This window comes from Octodon degus, unplaced genomic scaffold (assembly GCF_000260255.1).
Source record: "Octodon degus isolate 3935 unplaced genomic scaffold, OctDeg1.0 scaffold00093, whole genome shotgun sequence".
Taxonomy (NCBI): domain Eukaryota; kingdom Metazoa; phylum Chordata; class Mammalia; order Rodentia; family Octodontidae; genus Octodon; species Octodon degus.
The window spans coordinates 7,602,929-7,609,187 of record NW_004524669.1 but is presented as its reverse complement, the minus strand read 5'-3'; positions in this window follow the sequence as shown (position 1 = coordinate 7,609,187).

The window sequence follows — 6,259 nt, the reverse complement described above, 5'->3', positions numbered from 1 at the left end:
ATTCTTTTTAAAAAATGTATATATGCTTATAAAGTTCAATACATTTCAACTATTATACAAAAAACTATTTAATGCAAGATAAGATAATTTTTAAATAATTTATGAATGGTCAACTCAATAAATACATAGAATAAATTTATGCATGACCTTTGCTTCATGCCATAAACAAAAGTAACTCAAAGTAGTTGATTAAATTAAAAATAAATATTGTCAACACTCTCAAGGAAAACAATAGATGATATCTTCATAGCATTATATTTGATAAAAATGTTTTAGAATTGGTTCAAGCACTAATTATAGGATAAAAACTTGAAAATTGTAATTAACCAAAGTTAAAATATCCTGCTCTGTAGAAAACAAGTCAAAGATAAAAGCAATACAAAAGCAGAAAACATATATTTCTGACAAAGAACTAATATCCAGAATACATTTTTTAAAACTTATTTTTTTATGTATGAGCAAAAAATAGTCCAGGCACACATCTCTTTTAATGCAGAGAAATAGTCTCACTGAATAATAAGCCCAGTATAAGCAGCACATATATGAGCTATCACATCTTCCTCCATTCAGCCTTCCTATAGTAGATGAAGCTACTGTCTAAATGTAGAAAAAAGGAACCACCTGATCTTGGACCTCATCAGATACTTGCCTCTGATTACTAAAAATTATTCAAGTCATAAATTGTGCCCTTGATCCACTCAGTGATCAGACTAAGGACATAAATAAATGATGTTGTGATTTATGTTAATATTCAATCCAATGCATATCTACTGGTATGCAATTAGTTTTCACAGTTTCTGAGGTAATTAATTAAAGGGACAATTCAGCAGCTAAGGGAAAAGCAGCACTATCTCTCAGCTTCTGGGCAGAGAGCTATTATTTTGGAGACAGGGTTCAAGTAGTGGCCTGTTTGAAAGGAAAAAGCAAAAACCTCTGGGTCATCGATTTTCTACATGCAGTTATCAGGCCAAGAAAGTTACTCAAATATACAGATTTCTAAAGATTGGCTCAAAGATTTACTTTTATAATATATCCAATACTAAATGCTAATGAATAGTACATTGGACATTAGACATTGATGGACACAAAAAAACATTACCATGAGTACCTGTGATCACTTCCAATGCTGTCATACCAAGAAAATCCAGACAATGTCAAACCAGAGTTCAGAACAATTTTAAAAATATAGAAAAAAGTAGTTGTTAATTTCCATACCATGTTATGATACATATTATTTCTTCTTACCACTTTATTTTTTCAGTTTCTACTATATATTACTATATGTTCTCAATGTAGGATGATAACATTTCTTATGGGGTGTTATATACATATAAAATACATTTCAATATTTTTTTCCTTCTTTCCTCTCTTCTTCCCCCACTTCACCACTTGATATCCTTCCCATTTGAAAAAGATCTCTCTTTCTTTGCTCTATTATTTAACTTTCATTTTACACTGTATCTTTTTCATTTCTTATATATTAGAAACAGCACAATATTTAAGATTGTTTGCCTAATTTATTTCACTTAACATTATGGCTTTAAGATGAACCCATTTTCCTACAAATGACACAAATTTTTTTCTTCTTCATAGCAAAGTAATAGTCCATTTCATAGAAATATCATATTTTCATTATTTATTTATCTGTTACGGGCATGTAGGCTGCTTCCAACATTCGGGTTGGAAGCTATCATCAGTCATATAGTTATAAACATGGACATTTATTTATCATTGTAATATAATATCTTAACATTTTCAGAAAGATACCTACAGAGTGAATAGCTAGGTTGCATGGAATTTCTATTTAGCTTTCTAAGGAACATCCATAGCAGTTTCCATAGTGGTTGTGCATAGTCTACATTTCTTTTTCTCTGCAGCTTTTCTAGTACTTTTCTTATTTAATTTCTTGATGATGGTCATTCTTTCTGAACCTCAATGGAATCTCAGTATTGTTTTAATTTACATTTATCCAGGAGCCAGAGATACTGAAAATTGTTCATCTATTTTATTTTTAAAGAGAATCCAAAATACTAATTTAAAAATTAAAATTTTACAGAATTTCACTAAACGAAATAGTATAAATTTGGCAGTATTTGTCTTATTTGCTAGCCATTTGCATTTCTGAGAAGTGTCTATTCATTTCAGTTGCCCATTCTTTGACTGGCTCTTTTGTTTGATAGGAATATAATTTTTCTTTGAATATTGTAGATATTAATGCTTTCTCTGACAAATAGATAGCAATTATTTTTAACCATTCTGAGGGTTCTACTTCTTTTCTCAGTGAGTCAATTAGTGTTATACAGGAGTGCTACAAATTTTGTGATTTAATTTTCTATCTTGCCACACTGCTGACTTTCATTATGAATTCTAGTAGTCTTCTTCCGTTCTACTATACATAGAATCAATATGAACAAATAATGAGGGTTCAAACTTACTCCTTTTCTATCTGCATCTTTTAAATCTCTTTCTTTTGCCTAATTGCTCTAATTTTTGAGTACTATTTGAACAGGAGTGATGAGAGTGGACATATTTGCATTCTTCTGGATTTTAGAAGAAAAGATGTCAGTTTTGCTCCATTGGCATGATGCTGGTAGCAGGTCTGTCATAAAAAGCTTTTATCTAATTAAGATTAAAGTTCTCCTATACCTGTTTTCTCTAGATTTTTAAATCATGAATGGATGATGGATTTTATCAAAGACTTCTTAGGCATCTATTGAGTTGATGTTTGGTGCTGGTTTCTATGCAAGATATTATATTTGTTTGTTTATATTAAACAATCTGTACAGGTCTGTAATAAAGCATAACTGATACTGATATATGATATTTTTGATGTGTTGTTTCATTCTGTTTGTCGGTATTTTCTTCAGGATCTTTATATCTATGTTCATTGAAGAGATTGGGCCATAGATTCTTCTCTCTCTCTCTCTCTCTCTCTCTCTCTCTCTCTCTCTCTCTCTGATGTGTATCTTATTTGGACTCAGGAAAATTGTATAATTATAGCTTCCCAGAAAAACTTTGATAGTACTCTTTCTCTTTCAATTATTAAAGAGTTTGAGGGTTATTGGTATTATTTCTTTCCTGAAGTACTTAGAGATGCAACATGGAATTTTTCAGGATGAAGACTTTCTTGATTGGTTTTATATTACTGCATCTATATCATTGTCTATTATAGGACTATTCAGGGTTTTTATATTCCTAGTTCATTTTAGATATTTCTTTTTTTTCTGTTTTTTAAAGAGAATACAAAATTAGAATTAAAACTGAAAAAATGCAAATGATATAGAATTTCACATAACCTGCCATGACCACACACCGTCACCAACTGACACCATACCTTTATCGTCTCATGTAAAATCTAAAATGCACAGGTCAGAAAGACCATGCTCTCACTGAAATCTGTAGGGGAGAATCTTTCCTTGCCTCCTCTTCTGGGGTTCACTCGAAATCCTTGGTGTTTCTTGTCTTATAGATGCATCATCCCAACCTCTAATCACAGAGTTGTCTATTGTGGTGCATCCTCACATCAGTTTCTGTCTGTGTCCAAGTTTCCCTCTTCTAAGGATATCAGCCTAGTGGATGAAGGTCCACCTTACTCCAGTATGACCTCAACTAATTACATTAGCAATGACCTTATTTCCAAAGAAGGTCATATTTTGAGATGTGGGGATGACTGGGATCTCAACTTGTCCTTTTGGGGAACAAAATGCAGCACACAGCAGGACAACTATCTCCTGAAGTGCAAAATGCTGTGCTCAGCATTGATTACAGTGCACACTTTGAGGGTTCTGCTCCTGAGGATGACCCTTGTGTCCGTGAATCGGAGATCAGGCACAGTGGTGAGGACAGACATGCATTTCTTCATTCCTTTCAAACAGAGCCTATGCCAAAGACTCCTCACACCCAGAAAGAAGGGGAGACAAGCAGGTGAGAGAGGGGGAGGCTCAGTTTAGAGCAAGCATTCTGGGGATGTTAAAGAACAGATAGGCCACCCATCCTGGGGACGGAGCAGGCAGGAGTTCAGATTGTGCTTCTCTGCTTTACCTGTGTACAAGCTGCAGATGTGGGCTGTGGTGGAAGGAAATAAGAGGTGCAGGTGGAGGCAACCAAGATCCTTTGAGAGATGAGAAAGATAATTTACACATCTAAAACATAGTCATAAACAGCTCCCATGCATTATCTCCCAAGGATTTTAAGGGTCTCAGTTGTTTTTTTAGTCAGGAGCTGGTTGCCATTATTTTGTGCTCTCATGTAATTAACCATGCTGTTCACTTTGGCTCCGTGTGGACTACTAGGAGGCAGGAAGGATGAGTTTCTACTACAAGTAGTAGAAAGTAGCTCTCATAGCAAGGCATAGGTTTTGATTATATCTGTGAGGATGAGTCCTGGTTCTTTAGAGGTTGATTTCAGTTTTGAAAGTGCTCAGATGTTACCAGGAGACATGTGGGAATAGGAAGCTGATGGCAACTAGAGCGGCATTTGGACTAAGCAGGCTTGGCACATGTGGGTGTGGCCGGATGTGAATAAAAGGACTTGCCAGAGGTTCTGCCTTGTGGGCAGGCTGAGGCTGGGCAGTGACCTGGGCTAGGACACTGTGGCACTTGGCAGGGCTCTGCTGCCCCTTGCTGCGCATTGTGCCCACCCCATAGAGCACAGGACACAGTGAGTTGGATGCTGTCGGTTTAATGGGTCTGGGATGACAAAGTGGAAGGCTTTGTGTCCAGCTGATTCTTTTCAGTTTTAAGAAAGAAAATCCTTGAGAAATTATCTTTTACAGGTTAGCATTTTGGCAAATGTCAGATCTGGAAGGAAAGAAGAGATTAAGATGAGGTTTGCAGGGCCTGAAGTACCAGTCCATCCCTTCTTCTCCTCCCCAATGCCATGTTCTACCCTCTAACCCCACTAATCCCCTTAGAAGCGAGGCACAGAAATTGAGGCATAGAGGTTTGAGTCACGTGAGGCTGAAGGACTTTGACACAGGACAGGAGGGATAGAAACAGGTGAACTCTCTAGTGGGATGCTGGGAGTTAATGCCAGGGAGTATCAGTATCAGATGACAGTAGGTGAGAGGTGGCAGATATTTAAAAACTGCAGTGAGGGAGGTCTAGGCGCAGAGAGTGTGGCCATTGTGAGTGTAACATTTGGTGATAGAGTTGGGGTTCTTTCCCACCTCCCATGCCTGGCTGGTGGGTGGAGTATCCTCCTTCCCACTACTCTTTGCCTTGGGAAATACTTACAGTCTTCTAATGTCATTCCAACTTGTCTGGCTTGTTCTTTCAGTTTTCCAAGCATGAGCTTTATAAATGCTGTAACTCTGCTTCTTGAGGTCAAATCTTTTGAAGCAAAAGAACCACATCAGTAGAAAAGCTGCATCATTTTCAGAAACCCCCTACAGACATTAGCCTTGCACCCATTCCTAAAGTGGAGGCTGAGTTGTAGTTTGCAGACAGTTGAATCCATACCCACAGAAGCCCTGGGTGTGGATGCAGGACATGTAGCCCTGGGCTGCCTTTGTGAGGAGTATGAGTCTGCCTGCTCTTCCTGACCTGTCTCTTGGGTAGAGGAGTCATGGGGCTCTGGCATCACATAGAAAAAGAGACTTTTAAAAAAGGGAATAAAAGAAAGAGAGACTTACATGACAACCTCATCATCTCCATTATTGCTGGTAACAAGGATTCTTCCTTACGTGGGAGTGGAGTTGCTGCAGCTACAAACATACATTTGTTGATTTTAACAAAGTCAAACTGTTTTTTACTTCTTGGAGTGGGTGGCAGAGTCCCTAGGTCCCTCATATGTGCTGGGTTCCCAGATACAGAAGTGATGTAGCAGGAAGGGTACCCTCTCACAGGGCTAGGATTTCTGTATCCTCGATGCAGGATACAGAAGGATACATACTCCTGGTACATTCCAGAAAGGGTCGAATGCTTTTAGGGGACAGAGTTGGAGAAGGACTTCGACTAGGGTCTGGTGAGATGTGGTGAGTTCTTGAGAGAGGAACTGGGTCTTGAAGGGGGGACCTCCCTGGTGGAGGATGCTTGAGAGCTGCTTCCCCAGGGGCAAGGAGGGTGGTGGCAAGAGTTGGGGGATGGAAAGGACAGTGGGAGGAGGTGGGTGTGGGGAATAGAAACAAGTTCAGTCGAGCTGCTGTGGGTGGTGTATAATGGAGATTCATGGACAGTGGATGTGGGAAGTGAAGTGTGGGGCCAGGACATGGGTACCTTGGTAACAAGTTGGAGTTTATGGGAGGTATTTGTGGGTGAAG